The 19,475-nt window shown below is 36.2% G+C and overlaps 1 protein-coding gene across 4 annotated transcripts in view; it reads left to right on the top strand.

Moving 5' to 3' along the window:
* G3bp2 (G3BP stress granule assembly factor 2) overlaps positions 1-19,475 on the top strand; it is an 80,362-nt gene that overhangs the window by 42,851 nt on the left and 18,036 nt on the right. For 2 of the 4 annotated variants that reach the window (XM_076864539.2, XM_076864536.2), the window contains exon 1: positions 5,829-6,033. The exons of 1 other annotated variant lie outside the window; for it this stretch is intronic. The gene's annotated coding sequence lies outside the window, so the exon portion shown is untranslated. Of the gene's footprint in view, positions 1-5,828; positions 6,034-6,120; positions 6,229-19,475 lie in introns of those variants that run through there. One more of the 4 variants, XM_076864538.2, reaches the window with a different exon arrangement.

The following is a 19,475-nucleotide window of genomic DNA, read 5'->3' as shown; positions in this document are numbered from 1 at the left end:
TCAATAAGTGTCATTTATGACAGTTCTGTTACCCAGAACAAAACTTGCAAAGGATTCTATCTTAGATTTCTCTCATATTTCCTATATCTACTTAGTCATCACATTTTTTGTCCCATATAGTTCTCAAATTTCTTTTCTCCTTGCCATTGTCTTAGACTTTTGTTACTTTTTAACCACTTTTAAAACAGATATAATTCATTTTTATCTGTCAAATAATGTAAAATTTTAAAGTACCAAACAAGAGAACCAACTTGATTGGAGCTTCCACTGGCCAAATCAAGGACAATTTGAGCAGGAAAATAAATACCGATAGCAACAAGTTATGACACAGGAACCAATCAATTCACACTGATATAAATAATGATAAAATAAATGGGAAAAAAGGAGAGGTCTCTCTTATAGTATAATTCCAGCTAATAAATGTAGGAAGAATGATGGAATTAGAAAAATCACAACTTGGCAGCCATTATAGCAAATTTGATTCAAGCAAGAATTATACATGGATATTTTTAAATGGATGGGTGAACACAGTCTCAAAGTATTACTCCACACAAGATAATTATTAATTACAGAGAGGAAAATAGTAGTAACTTTACACTGGAGAATCCTGGCAGACAAGACATTAACCAAGTAAAGAAAGCTAACATCACTACAGAGGGGGCAAATGGACACCCTGTGCCTCTGATATGATGCGCTGAGAAGAACATAACAGTGCTTCTCTGGTATTGTTCAAAATAACCTAGATATAAGGAAACACCAGAAGATGTCACACTTAAGGGAATTCTTCACAGTAATTGTCCTGTACTCTTTAAAATGTTGAAGTCATGAAAGAAAAAGATGGAGAAACAGATGACACAAGACTAAGGTGACATGATAAGTAAATATTATTTGTAATCCTGAATTGTATCCTGAAAAGAGAATAAATTAAAATTTTTCTTATAGAGTATATTATTTGAACAATTGATGAAATTTGAATCTCTTATATTAATTAATGTTAAGACCTAATTTTGATAATTATGTTGTATTTACATAAGAGAATACCTTTATCTTTTAAGAAACACATTGAAGTGTTTAGGAGTGAAGGTACATCATATCATAAATTTTTTTGAAATCAGATCTCTTCTAGTTGTGAAATACAGTGTTGTCTGGATTCTTTTTTATGGATAGAAGTCAGATGGCAATTCACTAGTTGTCTGGCAGAGTGCCCATGGGTTTCTTTGAAACTCCTGGATTCACTCATTCAGTAATTACCATTGAGCGCCAATATATCAAGCACAGTACTAGGTACAGCATGAGACAGTGGAAATACAAAGAACTTAGGGAATTGGCAGCTTACTGAGAGAGAGAGAAAAAAGATAATGATAAAGTAAATATAATACATATTAACATTTGAGGAAGGGTTGGTGAAAGGTATGGGATTTTTAAAAACTCTTTTTGCAACTTTTCAGGATCTATGAATTTATTTCAAATAGAAAAATAAAAATGTCTAATGCAAAAACTATTAGGAAGGGGAAAATGAAAGAAGGTGATTGTAATGTACTAGAGTTTTATGAACAACTTAAAAAAGTTGTACCTATATTTGGTTACATGAAAAATCTTAGCAAATTCCAAAAAGCATAACAAGTAGGCTGCACTCATGGCTCATAATGCATTAAAATTAACAAGCAAAACAGAATCTTTTTTATTGGTTGTTCAAAACATTACAAAGCTCTTGACATATCATATTTCATACATTTGATTCAAGTGGGTTATGAACTCCCATTTTTACCCCCGGAATCTTTAAATTTAAAAATCAAAATGTTTAGTTATTCTCCATTAACTCTCTTTAAATAATAACTGAATCAAAGAAGTCTAACTACATTTGCAATCTGTTTAGAAAACAATAGTGAATAAAATCTATGGGATTTGACCTAAAGTATTGGGAAGGGAAAATCCACAGCTTAAAAAAAGAAGTATTAATCAAGAAAGAATAACAATAAACACATCATGTACTGTTCTGGAATTTAGAGCCAAAACATTAAAAATACTCAGAGCTCAGGAGAAACACTGCTTTCTCTTTGTTCTCCCACAGTGGTCAGACAAGCTATCATATGCATATAGAGCATTTTCTTTTTTTTTTTTTTTAAGAGAGAATTTTTTAAATATTTTTCAGTTTTCGGCGGACACAACATCTTTTGTGTGTATGTGGTGCTGAGGATCGAACCTGGGCCACATGCATGCCAGGTGGGCATGCTACTGCTTGAGCCACATCCCCAGCCCATATAGAGCATTTTCAGTGTGACCATAACAGGTGCTGAATCCAAGAGGCCAAGAGAATTCTTCCTTCTTGAGACTTACTGGGATGTATATGTGTGTAGAGAGCAAGAAGGGTTATCAGATATTAAATGATAAATTAAAAAAGTACTAATCAGTGTTTCTAATGTACTATCACTTAACAGTAACTTTTATTCTAATTGTTTCCCTGTTGCCTTTCTCTGCGTCTCCCTTTCTGTCTCTCCTTGTTTGTGTTTGTTTCTTTTCTCCTCCCATATTGCTGCTTCTCTCCATCTTTCCCAATTCTCTGAGGATACTATATTTCCATTACTTTTGCCCATCCTGAGCCTTTATGCTTGATGTTGTGTCATTCATTGGTGGCTACTGAATGATTTTAAAGACTCTTCTAAGCTATTACTAACTAGACATCTGACAACCTATACACTGTTGTTTAGCTTATATTTTTATAAAAATGAGAATTTATGAACTATAAGAGAGAATGCAAAACAATTACAGAATATAGACAAGCTAATAGATGATTTAAGTAGTGTGAAGTTAATTGAAATTTTAAGGATTTTATATAAGGGGAACTCATATCTAACTCACCTTTAGAAGGCTTGAGCGAGATTTTTTTTTTTTTTTCTTTTTTGCAGTGCTAGGGATTGAACCCAGGTCCTCATGTATGCTAGGGAAGTGCTCTACCACTCAGCTATACTCTCAGTTCTTAAGATATTTTAATATGGGTACTAGAGGAAATCAGTGGGTCTAAAATGCTTTGATTTTTCTCAGGCTTTTGCTAAAGGTTCACATTTAAAGCCTTGAGGTGGGAATGTAATTGGAATGTCAGAGGAGGAGCTGGAATGGTATAAGAGGAATAGTGGTAAGAAGAGAGGTGGAAGTAATGGGTAAGGATTAGATGAGGTAGGCTGGTAGGCCATGGTAAGTACTTGATATTTGTATTGCCCTTGGAAGATTTTGGGGATCTCATCTGATTTACTGCTGTAAAGGATCTGGCTTTTGTGAGGGAGATGGACGATAATGAAACAAAATTGAAAGCATCTCAATCAAGTAGAAAACTCTTGGAATAGACAATGGTGGCTTGGACTACTAGTAGCACTAATAGTGATGTGAAGTGTTTAATCCAGAACAAATGAAGGTAGAGGCTACAGACTTCACTGACATTGGCTGTGTGGTATCAGAAAAGAGGGTATTCAAGGATGATTTAAAAGTTTTCAGCCTGAGTGACTAAATGAATCCCATTAATACTGGCTTCCCTGGCTAGTCTTTGGGAATTGGGTTGCTTCCTGGAGGTTATTTTGAGAGGCAGGAAGATTAATTAAGCAGCTACTTCAATCATCCTAAAATGTTGAAAGGAGCCTGAACCTGGGAAGAGGCTATCAGTACTACCAGAGGTATTCAGAGGACTACTTAGGAGAATAGGTTAGAGTTACTAAAACTGAAGATAGCTGAATCTTCTTTTTCCCAGTCAATTCACTTTTTGGTGTAGACCCTAGACTAGGGGTTGTTTGAACCTGCTTTTGTATAGCCCTAGAGCTAAGCTAAGAAAGTTTCTTGTATTTGAAAAAGGTTTATAAAGGGGTGTGGATCAGGATATGAAACAAAGACCACACCACACGTGTCTCTCAAAACCTAAAATATTTACTCTCTGGTCCTTCACAGCAAAGTTTGCCAACCCCTAGAGCAGCAGTAGCAACACCACCTGAGAACTTGTGAGAAATGCAAATTACCAGGTTTTAGCACAGACCTGCTGAATCAGAAACTCTGAGAGGCATGTTTTAACAAACACTCCAGGTGATTCTGATGCACTATAAGGTCTGAGAACCACTGTACCAGAGTACATGGTGAATATTTATAACAGCATTACACATGAGTACCAAACTTGAAACAATTAAAATGCTAGTCAGTAGTAGAGAAGATAAGTAAATATGGTAATTAATACAGTAGAAATGTTCTATATAGCTTATGGTTAAGAACATGGATTATGAAGGTTGATTGCTTGTGTTTGAAATAGTAGCTGTGTATCTTTGGGTAAGTTACTTGACACCCTGAACCTCAATTTCCTTATCTGTTAAGTGGGCATAAAAATAGTAATTAGAACTATGCTTTTTATTTAAAAGGTAATCTGCATGTAATGTATTATACTTTAAGGAACATCTCAATAACCTCCATAAAGCAACCCAATTCCCAAAGACTAGCCAGGGAAGCCAGTTATTAATGGGATTCTTTTTAGTCACTCAGGCTGAAAACTTTTAAATCATCCTTGAATACCCTCTTTTCTGATACCACACAGCCAATGTCAGTGAAGTCTGTAGCCTCTACCTTCATTTGTTCTGGATTAAACACTTCACTTCACTATTAGTGCTACTAGTAGTCCAAGCCATCATTGTCTATTCCAAGAGTTTTCTACTTGATTGAGATGCTAATAAAAGTGATGGTTTGCCCATATATTTTGCACACAACAAGAATATTAAGTAATATAAGGTAAAGCCATTGTAGATTTTGGAGGCCCCAAAGTTGGTATTGCTTTTGTGCACCTGTTTTTACATTTGTAAAGTAAGTTAAAATCATACTTTTAGGATTGTTCAGAAAACCTGATGAAACGTGTATGTTTGCATCATGTTTGGTACGTAGGCATTAATGTTATTTCTTTCTTAATCGCTCTTTTTACTTCTCTGCATTCCAAAATTCTTCCGCTGTCCCGAGGTTCTCTGAAAATAAGTTTCCAGAAAGGGATAAAGTGGCATCTTTAAAGATTTGGTTATTTCCAGTAATCAAAACCAGAAGTCATTGTCCATCGTTAAGTCCTGGGAGCAAGTCTGGTCCTAGAAGTGGGACAAGATTGTAATCTTAATATTTCCTGGGATTTCAAACCTTTTAGCCTTAAAACCATAAAATGCTTAATATGTACTTAGCTTTGCGTAAATACATAACGGACAAAGAAACAGTCTTTTTCTTTCTGAAGAGACCATGTTACATTTTTCCAGTACCCCAGGGCCTAGCACTTAGTAGGCTTGCAACTTAAATTGTTTTGAACTATTAGGATATGACCTTCTATTTCCTAGAATGTATTAATAAATAAGTTTTGTGTATAAACAGCTGAAACCACAGGCTCGACTTAAAGCTCCTCTAGAGCAGCAAACTGAAAACACCTAGTTCAGAGAGATTACTAAATTCCCTCCGTATTAACATTACTAAAGGGACCAGGAATATAAGTCTCCAAGACATAGCGCCGCAGGGAACCAGCTCTTGTTCGCGCCATCTGGAAGAAGGGCAGAGAGGCTGGAGCCCCAACGCAGGAGAAAGCGGCCTCCTTGTGACGTCAAATCAGCGGACTCTCGCCCCGGCTTTAGGCCGGTTCCGGTTCCCCGGCTTTCCGGGCGCCAGTGTACGCGAGCGCGGCGGCGTACTGCGCCTGCTCCGCAGAGGGACGCGAGAAGGTTGGGTCCGGCTCGCCAAGGAGATGCGTGATTGGCTGACGCTGTGCTGGGGGGTTCCCTGGCCCTTTCGGCAGGGGTAAAACAATAAGAGGGGGCGGTGGCAAAGGGGGCGGGACGTCCGTGTTCCTTGTCGTTCGCCGCAGCGTCTGGCTCCCGGGAAGAGGTGGTTGTGAGGGAAGCGATCTCGCGGTTCTCCGGCTTCCGAGGCTTCTGGTTTGTCGCGGGGAGGAGGCAGCGAGCGAGAAGAATCCGCTGCAGCCGATCCTCGGCTACTCTCCTGCTCACCTCCGCGCGACGTACCCGCCGCCGCTGTTGGTTGGAGGTGTGTACGGGGGCCGGGAGGGGAGGTCGGTGTGGTGGTCGGAAGGGGACATTTCCTTCGCGCTCCGCGGCTCGCGGCAACCGTCCGGTGTGTAAGCTCTGGTGTCCGAGGTGTTGCGGCAGAGAGAGACATTGTTCTTACCGGCTGCCTACGCTGCCGTGTGTGCGTGAGAGAACCCAAGCCTTTCCTCAAAAGGTGAGGAATGGGAGGCCTTGTAGGAAGGAAGGTGACCAGTGCGCGTGGTGCGGACAGAGGTCTCCGAGGGCACAGGTGGGGCTAGGATTTGGTGTAAGGATGAGATGGCGAGGTGGTCGGAGGGACTCAGCAGCTTCCGAAGGAGCGATGAAAGCTTAATGCGGGAAACGGGGGAGTGGGCTTTCTAGAGATGATGTTGTGAGATGGGGAGGCCACCAGCCTTATCCCCGAGTCATTTGCGCCTCTTATTCCTGGTTGCTTCGGAGTGGGGACGCGGTCGCCGCCCCGCCCGTGGGGGAGGGGAAAAGAGGCTGTGTCGGCGGAGGCAGAAGCGACGCAGATGCGAAAGTAGCGGCCTCCGGGCACCATTTCTGTGCAAGGAAACAGAATCCCGGTTTGAAGGCAGCCGCCGCTTCGCTTGCCCGGAGCTTAGTGTTCCGGCGTCTATGACACCCCCCCTCCCTTCGGGTTTATTCCGAACGCGTTCGGATACTAGGGTCTTAACGCGTGCCTTCTTCGTCCCCTTGTTATGCAGAGGGTCCTCTGTTGACCTAGGAGTAGAAATTTTGGTGTTTTGGGGAATGGGTTTCTTTCCTTCCACTCCCCCCCCCCCCCCGGGGAGCAAGGGGGACGGAGGGGAAGTTAAGCTTCCCTAGATTGTGAATTTTGTTAGTGGAATCAGATCGAATTTTTCCTGCGTCCCTAAAAGCACATTTCTTAAGATGGCCCTATGCTGCTTTGGGGCGAATATAGATTCGCGTCTACAATTTTCCGCATAGATCGATTTTCCTCCAAGATGTAACTAAATATTTAACGGAATTTTGGCAAGGTGCTTTTGCACGTGCACTTAAGCTGTAATAGGAAAGTTGTCCCATTATTTTCCGAAATGTGATTGACATTAACTTGGGTTAAAATACTGGTTTTAGGTTAAAGGCACAATGCCTCATTCTAGTCTTTCAAACGTTAGAATTGCAAGTACCTGCCTGATCTAGGAACCATTAACAGCAGTTAAGGGAACACAGTCTACTAGAGTGGGAGATGATGGTAAATCCTTGTCCATCTCCATATTTGGCAGTTAATATAGTCTTAGGCTTGTGAACAAAGTTTCTAAGTAAACATTTGGACTTGCCAAATCCAGTGTACCTTTTGATATCCAAAACTCTTGATCTTAAGGAGGTTTGAACAGTTGGAACTTTAGGATTGAATTATGTGTTGTCTTGGCAATATTACCAAACGTTTTCTTAAATTTTTAGTATTAGTCATTTGTGTTCTTTTTTTAATGACAAACTCAACAAGTTATTTAATTCTGAAAAATTATCAAGGATTTGTAGGGACAGTGAATACCTCAGATGGATTGCTTACTGTCTCAGACTTGTAATGTTTCAAGTTGTTGAATATTCGGGGTTGAAGTATGAATGGTGGAGAGCAAACATCAAGAAAAGCACTATGGAGTGAACCAGAATGCTTGTGGAGTGGATAGGGATCAGAAATAGCAGATAAGGAAGAAAAAAAGTCATTGAAAGTCAACTAGAGATTAATTTTTTTTTTTAAAGAGAGTGAGAGAGGAGAGAGAATTTTTAATATTTATTTTTTAGTTATCGGCGGATACAACATCTTTGTTTGTATGTGGTGCTGAGGATCGAACCCGGGCCCCACGCATGCCAGGCGAGCTACCGCTTGAGCCACATACCCAGCTACCGCTTGAGCCACATACCCAGCCCAACTAGACATTAATTTAATTGAGTGTTTACTTAGAACCTGAAGAGTTGAATAGTCAGTAGGCAACTTCTGGTTTAAAGAAATTGTTGGTTTGTTGGTAGCAGGAAACATTTATAATCCATATTTGATTTATGAGAGATTAAAAATCAAAATCTAGAATCATTTAACTGGAAATTTATAAATACAAATAGTGGTTTTAGATTCTAAACAGCTTATCTATCTTGCAGAATTCTATTTTCTAAATTGATTTAAAAAGACTTTTTTACATATTTTTTGCTGAATGGCTATGAAAACAGTGACCCCTTTTCTTTTGAAAGGTACAAATTTGAGTATTACTTCCAAACTTAAATTTTTGAGTAGAAACCCTTTTTTTTGAGGGGGGATGGTCCTGGGGATTGAACTCAGGGGCACTCAACCACTGAGCCATATCCCTAGCTCTATTTTGTATTTTTATTTAGAGACAGGGTTTCATTGAGTTGCTTAGTGTCTCACTGTTGGTGAGGCTGACTTTGAACTTGTGATCCTCCTGCCTCAGCCTCCCCAGCTGCTGGGAATACAGGTATGTGCCACTGTGCTGGGTTAGAAGACTATTCTCATACTGTAGTAGGTATGTTTGGAATGACTTTTATACTTCCTATTCCATTATTGTCCTATTCCTTTGATTTTTACTCCTCCTCACAGTTCCAAATAATCTTGAGAGTTGGCTTTTTAAAATTAATTTTTTTATGTTCTTGATCCTTTGACTGTTCTTCCAAACCAGATGTTCTTAATTAGGTGTCATCAAAGCATCACTAGAGGCAGGAGACCGTTTCACATCCTTTTTCTTATATCTATAACTAAGGTACCTACCTATTTCAAAGAAATAAAGGAACATACAGGTTACTTGTTAATTTTTAATGCATAATATAAACACATTGCTTTTATTTTGCAAACATTTCCGTTTCTTGATGTTTGGCTACTTCAGTAGCTTCTGAATATCAAAACTTACTCCCTCACCTTTGGAGCCTAAGAAGAGGGTTAATCCATATCTTCCCTTTGTTATTTATTTTTATTACTATAATTCTTAGCCCTTTTGTGTTCTGCCACAACAAATTGGAGGTCACTGCTTTAAAAAGGTATAGTACTTTGATTGTTATGGTCACTTTTAACAAAGACCATTAGGAATTTTAGAAAGTTGCAGTATTAATATGGGACAGACAGTTGAAAAATAGGTATGTATAGTCCTTGACTCAGCGAGAATAGGCATTGACCTGATCTCTGTGAGCCCAGATAGTCAGACTCCAGGGAAAATAGGAGTAAGCATCCTATAGTGGAGGTAAGTGGGTCCTGCCACTGTTATATCCTTAGAAAACACAATTTTTGGTAAAGAGAAACGCAACCTGTTATTGGAAATATTCTTTTTATAAGAAGCAAAATGTAATACACATAATCTTTCAGGGCTGAAAGCTTATATTTCTAGTTTTTTTCTTTTTTAAATGTCATTTCATTTGGATTATTAGACTTAAAAAAAAAAAAAAGGAAATGTGATGTGTGGTTTCTTCTTAGCAGTCTTTGTTTTGACTGTTTACTCAATCATTGAAATAGCCACCAAAGAATGACTTGAACTTTTCATGCAGGTAATTTGTAGTGAGTGGATTTTTGATTGTTTTGATGCTTATAAAGGTTGAATGTGCCTTATCTGAAATGCTTGGGACCAGAAGTACTCAGATTTCGGGTATTGGGAGTTTGGAGTATTTGCATAGTTTTCATCAGTTGAACACCTCTAATTCAAAAGCTGGAATGCTCTGAAATCTGAAACTTTAAAAGTTGTGGCAGGTATTTGAAGATAACAGTTAAAATTAGATTCCTGAAGATGTAGCCATTTTATACTGTATTGTTGTGGAGAAATCCTTTAATAAAAACATGGAGAGAAGCTGTTTCAGAGGTCCTGGTAACTAATAAGAATTGATGGAATACAAATTTATTTTTCTTAAGATTATGTTGCCTTTCTGTTATAATCTGTTCTGATAGTTATTTTGCTATCGTTAGTGAATTTAAATTAATTTTCATTCTTTTGCCCATATTGCTTTTACATGATTGAAATCCTAACCTTGGTTGTAAATATTTCTTTTTTTCCAATGTTTTTGTGTTATGGTTCTGTAGTCTTTGACATGTGAACCATTATACTGGTGTTTCCACAGTTTATCATTTAGAAGCATAAAAGTGAAGAGTGCTTATAACTGATCATTTTTAATTCTGGTATGGTGTTTTTAGTATGTTCCACCATTTCCATTTCCTAAATTTAATTTTCAATTAGTAACATTGTAAATACACTCAGACTTAGCATTAAATAATATTTTGTCAGATATATTGTCACTAATGTTGGCATAATGGTAATGAATACTTGTTAATTTTACTGTAGTGCTAAATGAATTTTCACACTTCTTTTTTTCTGCCATGTTAGCAATGAGACCTTAAGGTCTTATGCATAGAAGTGCTCTGCGGGGGTGGGGGGTGGTGAGGTGGAGGGTGGGGGAGCTGAGGTTGTGGCTCAGTGGTAGGGCACTTGCCTTGCACATGTAAGGCACTGGGTTCAATCCTCAGCACCACATAAAATAAAATAAGTTAAAAAAAAATGAGGTAGATTTGGAAAATAAGAACTAATGTGTTAAAAAAAAAAAAAAAAAAAAAAAAAAGAAGTGCTCTGCCCCAGCCTGGGTTTTCACACTTTTGTTTTTACATTTTTATCCTAGGAAAATATTTCGAACTAGTAACATGCATATGTTAGCTGGTTATTAGGAGTGGAATGAAAATTTAGAGATATGATTTTAAAACTTACAAATTTAACATTATGCTTTTTGTAGCAGACAGCAAATATATGTAGACTTCCCTCCCCATGCCTTTAACTCAGTTATTTGTTTCCATACCATACATTTTTCAAAAGACAAGATTCATATCATTGTTCTACAATTTATGATTATTAAGTTTTGTGGACATTGTTTTCTACAGTTACAATTCTTTTCTTTTGGGGGCAGTACTAGGGATAGAATGCTTTGTGCATGTAATGCAAGCACTCTACCAGTGAGCTACATCCCTGGCCCTCTTTATTTTATTTTGAGATAAGGTCTGGCTAAGTTGCCCAGGCTTGCCTCAGCCTTGTCATCCTCCTGCTCAGCTAGCTTTCCTGAGTGGTTGGGATGACAGATGTGTGCCACCATGCCCGTTTTTATATTTTTAATGAATACATAATACCATAATCAATTTGAATTAAACTGTCAAATTATAGTCTCCAAAAAGTTGTAACAACTCATATTTTTACCAGCACCATATATGAAAGAGCCTATTTTCCCCCCACACCCTTGATAATACTGAATATTATGAATTATTTTCATTTTTGAAAATCTAATAGATAAAAGATAGTGTCTTTTAAATAAACTTTTTATACTGTGATATTGTTGATTATAGGATACCATGTTTCTTTTGTATAAATACTTGTTACGTAGTATATTCATAAGTGTCTGAGAAGTAATTGACCTAATGAAGCATAATTGTATTGCAAAGTTTTAAAAATTGGGGCATAATTTATGAACAATAAAAACCAATTTTGTGTGCAGTTGTATGGCTTTAGAAGACATACAATCATGAAATCATCACCACAATCAAGCTAGAATATATTCCCATCACCCCAGAAGTTCCTTTGTGCCCTTTTATAGTCTTTTAACTTCCATATACCTCCTGCTCTTGATCTGATGTGTCTGTAAAGTTTTGTCTTTTATAGAATGTCATTATAAGTAGAATGTTAGTCTTTTGTGTCTGGCTTCTTTAGCTTAGAGTAACGATTTTGAAACTTAATTCATGTTCTTGCACGTCTCCATTCCTTTCTATATTGTATTATTTGATTTTGGGATTTACTAGAATTGTTCATTCATTCACCTGGCTAGTGGACACTTTGTTTGTAGCTTGAGGGTGTTTATTAATAAGCTACAACAAATAATACAAAGATTATTTTATGGACAAAATGCTTTCATTTGTCTCAGGTAAATACATTGGCATGGGATTACTGCGTAATGTGGTGTGTGTGTATGTTTACTTTTTTAAGACACTGTCATGTTGTTCTTTCAAGCATATCTATTTTCCTTTTTTACCAGTTATTCTCCATCCTTCCAGTTATTGGTGATTTTAGATTTTTAATGTCACCCATTATTACAGATGTGTTATGTCATTGTGGTTTTACTGCATTTTTTCTAATGATTAGTGATTTTGATCATCTTTCATGTGTTTATCTTAGTGAAGTGCATATTCAAATCTTTTGCACATGTTTTAAATTGGATTTTTAACATTCTGATTAAGAATTCTCTATATATTCTGGATTTAAAAAAGGTTTCTATGGGCTGGGGTTGTGGCTCAGTGGTAGAGCGCTCGCCTAGCACGTGTGAGGCCCTGGGTTTGATCTTTAGCAACACATAAAAATAAATAAAGGTATCATGTCCAACTACAACTACAAAAAAAAGTTTTTTATCAGACACATTGTACTGATACCTTCTTTCAGGCCAATCTTTTTATTTACTCGATGCTGTTTTTATTATTATCAGTATTATTCATGGTACTGGGAATTGAATCCAAAGTGTTCTATCACTGGACTACATTCCTGAGCTTTTTTCTTTTTTTTTTAAGAGAGAGAGAGAGAAAGAGAGAGAATTTTTTAACGTTTATTTTTCAGTTCTCGGCGGACACAACATCTTTGTTTGTATGTGGTGCTGAGGATCCATCCCCTGCGGCACGCATGCCAGGCGAGTGCTCTACAGCTTGAGCCACATCCCCAGCCCCTCCTGAGCCTTTTTCAATTTTTTATTTTGAAAGGGTCTCATCACTAAGATACTGAGGCTGGCCTCCAACTTGAGATTCTTTTTCCTCATCTTCCCAAATTTCTGGGATTATAGGCATGTACCCTACGTTCTTAATGATGTCTTTATTTTTTTTTTTTAGTCATACATGACAGCAGAATGTATTTTGACATAATACATACATGGAATGTACATACATCAATCTTAATGATGTCTTTAAATGGGCAGTTTTAAATTTTAATGAAAGTTCAAGTCATCGTGTTTTTTTTCTTTTGTGTTTTTTGTGTCTTATGAAAAATCTTCCAGTAACAGTGACTTTCTCCTGTGTTTTCTTCTAAAAGCTAGAGTTTTAGGTTTTAATTGAGGTCTGTGGTCCATTTCCAGTTAATTTTGAAACATGGTACACAATATAGGTCAAATTTATTTTTATTTTTTCTATGAATTTTGGGTATTTCAGAGTCATTTTATTGAAAAAAACTACATAAGTTACCTCGATGCCCTTGCAGATAGATTGACTGTGTATGTGGGAATCTATTGTAATGCTTAATTTCTCAAGTATAGTTATCTTAAAAAGTTCTAAAAATTATCTATTAAATCTGAGCCTCAGAGGCAGGAGGATTGAAAATTCAAGGCTTGCCTGGGTAATTTAGCAACACTGTCTCAAAATAAAATTTTAAAAAAGGACTGGAGATATAACTCTGTGGTAGAGCACTTTCCAAATGTGTGAAGCCCTGGGTTCAATCCCAAGGACTAAAAGAAATAAAGAAAAATTATTCGTGATAACCTGCTATACTTAATTTATTTGGACCTTTAATTGATCACAAAACTCTCATTTCTACCTTAACTTATTAGGAGTAGTATGTTTTCATGTAAATGTGTACTTATGGACATTTTATATATAAAAAAGCCTGGGAATGTAGAAAATGGACTTTTAGAATCATTTTGAAATTGCATGGCTAATTAACTATTTAATCTATTAACATTCCCCCATAACAACTTAATTTACTATTGAAATATCTTTGTGTTGTGTTGTTTTGTTGTATCCAGAAGCTATATCCCCAGACCTTTTTATTTTTGAGATGGTCAGCCTCGAATTTATAATCTTCCTGCCTCAGCCTCCTGAGTCATTGGAGTTACAGGCATGTGAACTGTGTTTGGCATTGTCTTTGTGTTTTAATAAGTTGTTTCTTTGTTCTGAAGAGGTCTTTAGTATCAGATGCATTCAAAATTTTTGTCTAATCTCTTATGCAAAGTATTGGTAGATGCTGCAAGGAAAATGTCTTTTAAGCATCTCTTAGGAGCATAACTGTGCCAAACTTACATTCAGCATTAATATAGAGGGGTCTTCTAAATAGGAGATGGTCATGCTAGGGGTATTAATAAAAACTAAAGAAGAAATATATGTATAATACTAATAAAAAGGAGTAATTAATTTTGCCTGGATAACAAAGGTAGGAAGACCAGGTGGAATTGGGATAAGACCTTGAGTAGGTTTTTGAAATTGGGAGAGGAAAGATTTGTTGGTATGAAGTTTTAGGAAGACATTATCTACAACTTCTTTTAATTCTGGTTCTGAATATTGAATTCTCATTTTGTGCTTGTCATAGTTCTACTCCTATACATGGAATGTACATACATCAATCTTAATGATGTCTTTAAATGGGCAGTTTTAAATTTTAATGAAAGTTCAAGCAGTATATATTCTTGGTGGAGGGTTTATAATTTTATCATATAAGATAATTGTGTTTAGGAATTCTCTGTTTCATTGTGTTTTAAATTCCTTTGAACAGAGCACGTCTATCCTTTTCACTACAGTTTTTCCTAGTATGGTTTTTGGCACACATATAGTAGATATTCAGTATATAGAATGAGTTTTTTTTTGGTTGTTGCATGTCTCATTCACTCAGCTTCTGTTGAACAACATAATTAAGATAAAGTCCCAGAGAATGGAAATTCAGAGAATGATATTGAATGGCAAAGTATAAATAACTGTTGTTACAGGAGTGAGAAATGTAGTAGGATATACATTTGAAAAGTTGGTTAGAACCTTGAATTGTCAGTGTATTTCCTTGGAGGGCCTAATATGCCGAACTGAATTCAGGTGTTAAGATTTTACTCTGTACAATGTATTCTATACATGATACAGGAGCTTGGAAGATGACTACTATTACTTCTTTTTTTTTACTGGAAGACTTTTAAGAAAGAACTATACAATCTGAATTAATTCTGTGGGAGTGAAATGGAGGGAATAATTCCAAGAGATTTGAGTTGTCAGGATTTCATAGTTTTAAAGGCAAAGCTTAAAGGGGGAAAGTCACTTAACAACTAAGCCTTCACCTAGAAGGAGGAGACACCATAATGGAAATCAGAAAATAGATGTCTCTATATTGAAGGTGTGTATAATTGAGTTGCCTATGAAATCGTGTGGTATTTAGCACATGGTTAGAAATGCAAAGTCTGAGCTTAGGGTAAAAACTATATATATATGTGTGTGTGTGTGTGTGTTTATGTATGTATATGTATACATGCACACACTAGAGACAGATGAAGCTGTTAGGATATCTGAAATTGCCAGACAGGTTAGAATATAGAATTGTGAAGACTTAGCATTTTGGTGAGAAGGAAAGTTGCCCTGTCATTGGAATTTTATATTTAGGTGAGGAAGTGGCCTACTGTGATAATTCGGACAGGTGGAGGATTTGCAGAAGTCATTGGATGGTTGCAAAGAATTGTGAAATTTCAGAGAATTGCATTCAAGGAAGAGCTAAGTTATAATATTTGAGAGGGAAATGGAGAAGAAGACTAAGGTAGTTGCACAGTTGGTAATTTAGGACAGAATATGATTAATAAATTTCCATGATAAATGCCAAAAGAACTTTGAAAATTAGAGGAAAGAGTTATAGTCTGTTGAATTGTGGAAGATTTTCAAGGAGGACAATATTTTAACTGGGCCCAGATGAATGCAGAGTGTTTCAATCATTATAGGTAGGAAGATATGAAATAACTGTATATAAATACCTGTAGATGATTAGGCAAAAGTCCAATTCTTTTTAACAGACTTCTAGAATCTTAGTGTTGGAAGAACCTAATCTTACTCTTTTGGATCCCTTTACTATATTTCTGCTAACTTGTTCAGTTAATGTCTGGAAAACTAGAGTGACTGTCTATTTATGAAGTAACTGTTGGACATTTGAATAACTGGTTATTCTTGCATTATATTGAATCCAAATCTACCTTCCTGTAATTTGTATTTATCTCAGAACTGTCACCTCATTTTAGACTTTGTGTCTGTGTTAACATAACCTGAGATTGTTTAACTTGGCAGCCCCATTATATTATTGATTTACTAAACTTCCTTTATTCTCAGTTTCAAAAGTAAATTTAAATAAGCTCTATATTTATTGCTTAAAAGTTGTGAAGTTTTCATCAGCAGGAAAAGCCATTTTTTTTTTTTTTTTTTTTTGTATGTGGGTAGGGAGTGGGCTTCATTGTTTTTGTTGTTCTTGTTTCTTAGTGGTACTGGGAATTGAACTCAGGGCCTGCCTCATACTAGGCAAGCACTCTACTACTGAGCTACATCCATAGTCATTTTTATTACTTTGATAAACTGTCTTGCCTAAGTTGCCCAGGCTGATTCAAATTTAGGATTTTGCCTTGGCCACCCAAATAGGGATTATAATTGTGTGCCATGATACCCAGTTTAAAAAAAAAAAAAAAAAGTTATTTTGAAGTTGAGGAGATGAATATATTATGTAGAATCTAAAGCCTAGTGTAACTTTTTTGGGGGATCTTATTTGTGTTTCTTATTTCTTCCTTTACTACCTCTCAATGTGTATTATTGACACACTCAATGTTTATTATTGAGATATTCATAAAGAATGGGTGACAGTTGATTTTTGAGCAGTTTCTTATGAGAGCTGGAGTAGATGTGCTTCAGGAATTAAGTCTAGGCAAATGGAAAGGAAAAATTTTAAGAAACTGTAATGAATAAAAGGGATGTTGATTAAAAATTCACAGGGACTTGAGGTAGGGTAGGCAGAGTAGAAGAATAGAATGACCTTAGTCTCTAAAAGGTATTCCAGGTTCTGTAAAGTGAAATGAAGCTGGATATAAGTATCTTAGGATCTGTATAAATAAATAGTATTGCTAATATTGTTAATTCACAAAAGATTTGTTTATCCAGAGCCAGGATAAATTTTATATTGTGTCTTACTACACAATGCAATCTCCCTGTTTTCAGGTATCATTGCAAGAAATGGGGTTTAATACATGAAATGTCACTTTCTGTAAAGCAGTGGTGATAATTGCTCTTATCTTTAAAGGTGCAAGAGCAACCTCTAAGATTGTTTTTATACTGTGTGTGCTCTTCTAGGGTTAACCAGAGATTTCTTCTCAATTTTTATTTTAGGAAATTGAAATTCAGGAAGGTTGAGACTTTTTCATGATCATAGATACGTTTTTTTCTCACTCTTGTGTTCTGAACTTTATTTTGATGACTTTAAAAAGAAAAAAAGAAACATCCAAATCCAATAATCACTTATCAGTTAGTTGGGTTACATAGCTATGAAGAATAAAAAGCACACTATTTTTATTTGTAATCACATTTTATTCTGAGTGTAATTTGGCGATTTTTTTCTTATAGGCACTGGTTATGTATGCGTTACAAAATTGAGTAATATCAGTATATTTTCCCCACCTATTCAAACTACTTGTTCTGTGGCTCATCTATAATCTATACCAAATACTTTTTTGATGCCATTCCTTATTTGTTGAACTAATCTCCCTTCTCAAGGGGAGAAAATTGGAAGATGGGCAGAGAAATGGAAGGTGGGTAAAATGGCAGTTGCTCATGAAGGACACATGTATTAGTCCTTAAATAAGTAGTAGTAGGGTTTTTTCTTTCTTTTCTCTAGTACCTTCACTTTCTGCTTGATTTCCATCAATTAATTATATCTTGGCTTTCTGAATTGAGTCATTTTAAGTAAGAGTGGTAAAGACCTGATCTGTAAGTATTGTATTGAAACACTTTCTTAGTAACATCTTCATTTTGTCTTACCATCCTCTGTGGGAGCTTCTTCCTCACTTTAAAACAAATAGTGGACTATACATAACCCATTTTATACATTATCTCATTTACCATTTGAGTTTCGTTTTTAATGTTTCCTTTCCTCCTTTGAATAAGTTATGCTAAATAATAACTTACTGAATAATGATAAATTGAGTATTGGTTATCTCTTCTTCACTTTTGATTTCAGTTGATACTATTATGACCAGCATACTTCAGTGACTTTATATATAGTGAGCAATTTGAAGCCTCTCTTGAACTTTTTTACAATGAATCTTAAATGCATTTTGACTTGTCTTTGATATGTGTATTTGGCAACTTTTTATTTTGAGAAAGAACCAAATATGTAAAGGTAAAAATGGTAGGTGAAATATTTATTTTATAGATATGATGAAATTTAAGATAAAAACAAGTGTTACTGTATAAGATGTGGAAATTACCCAAAATCCAGAAATGATCCCTAATGGCATTTCTTTATTTCCTTCTCTCTCTCTCTCTCTCTCTCTCTCTGTCTCCCTGTTCCCTCTCTCCTTCCCTCCCTTCCCCTCCCTCTTTCTCCCTCCTTTTGCTGTACTGGGATTGAACCCAGGGCAAGCTCTTTACACTGAGCTACATCCTCAGCTCCCTAATAGCATTTCTGTCACAGTTTGAAGAAAGTTTTGTACATAATTGTATTATCCAGGCGTATTTTATTCTATGTCCCCTCCCCCACCCAGGTATTTAACACAGGCTACTTTGCCACTGAGCTACATTTCTAGCCCTTATTTTTTATTTTGAGACAGGATCTCACTAAGTTGCTTAGGGCATTGCTTAGTTGCTGAGGCTGGCCTTGAGCCTTCTAAGCTGCTGGGGTTGCAGGCATAGGATACCCGGCACTTTATTATTTTAACATCCATTGTAACAATATTAAAATTGCATAATTTCTCCATTTTAATTATAAAGCCTTACTAGGTAGCTCTACTTTTTTATCTCCCATTATTTGAAATAAAAACATTAAGTTGCTTAGTTTTGCTACTGTGTTTTATTTTATTTCTGGTGGTGCTAGGAATCTATCCAAGGCCTGTACATGCTAAGAAAGTACTCTACCACTGAGTTGCGTTCTCATCCCAGGTTTGCTACCTCATTTTTAAGTTCCTATTCTTGTAATTGTACATGATGAGTAGTTATCATGATCATCTATTATTTAAATGTAGGAAGTGACAGTCCTTTTATGCATTAAGGGTAGTTAGCCTAATTACCTTATTGGAAGTTTTAAGTTTGGAGAAAATAAGTGGCACTCAAAAGGGCTATAGCTGGACATGGCTTTGTGAATTTACTATTTCTGAAAGTAAATTGGGCATTATAAATACATTTAAACATATTTGGGTGTTTTTGTACATCAAGTTTGAAAATTTCAGGACAATTGCAAAGGGAGAAGGAAGGAACCCAATAGAACATGATGTAAAGCTGAATTGGAAGTTGATAGAATTGTGTAGTGCTACAGTCTTATCTATGTTCTATCATAATCAATACCTGACTTTTATGAAAACGGCATCATATTGTCATGACTATTGTAGGCTGTTTTTGGCTATGAAAGTTTTTAATTGTTTAAAGTGTGTTCAAATTTGTTAAAATAGGAATTTAAGCTGCATTTTTATTTG

This window comes from Callospermophilus lateralis, chromosome 8, assembly GCF_048772815.1.
Source record: "Callospermophilus lateralis isolate mCalLat2 chromosome 8, mCalLat2.hap1, whole genome shotgun sequence".
Taxonomy (NCBI): Eukaryota; Metazoa; Chordata; class Mammalia; order Rodentia; family Sciuridae; genus Callospermophilus; species Callospermophilus lateralis.
The sequence above is the reverse complement of the archived record's forward strand: the minus strand, read 5'-3'. Positions and strand labels throughout refer to the sequence as shown.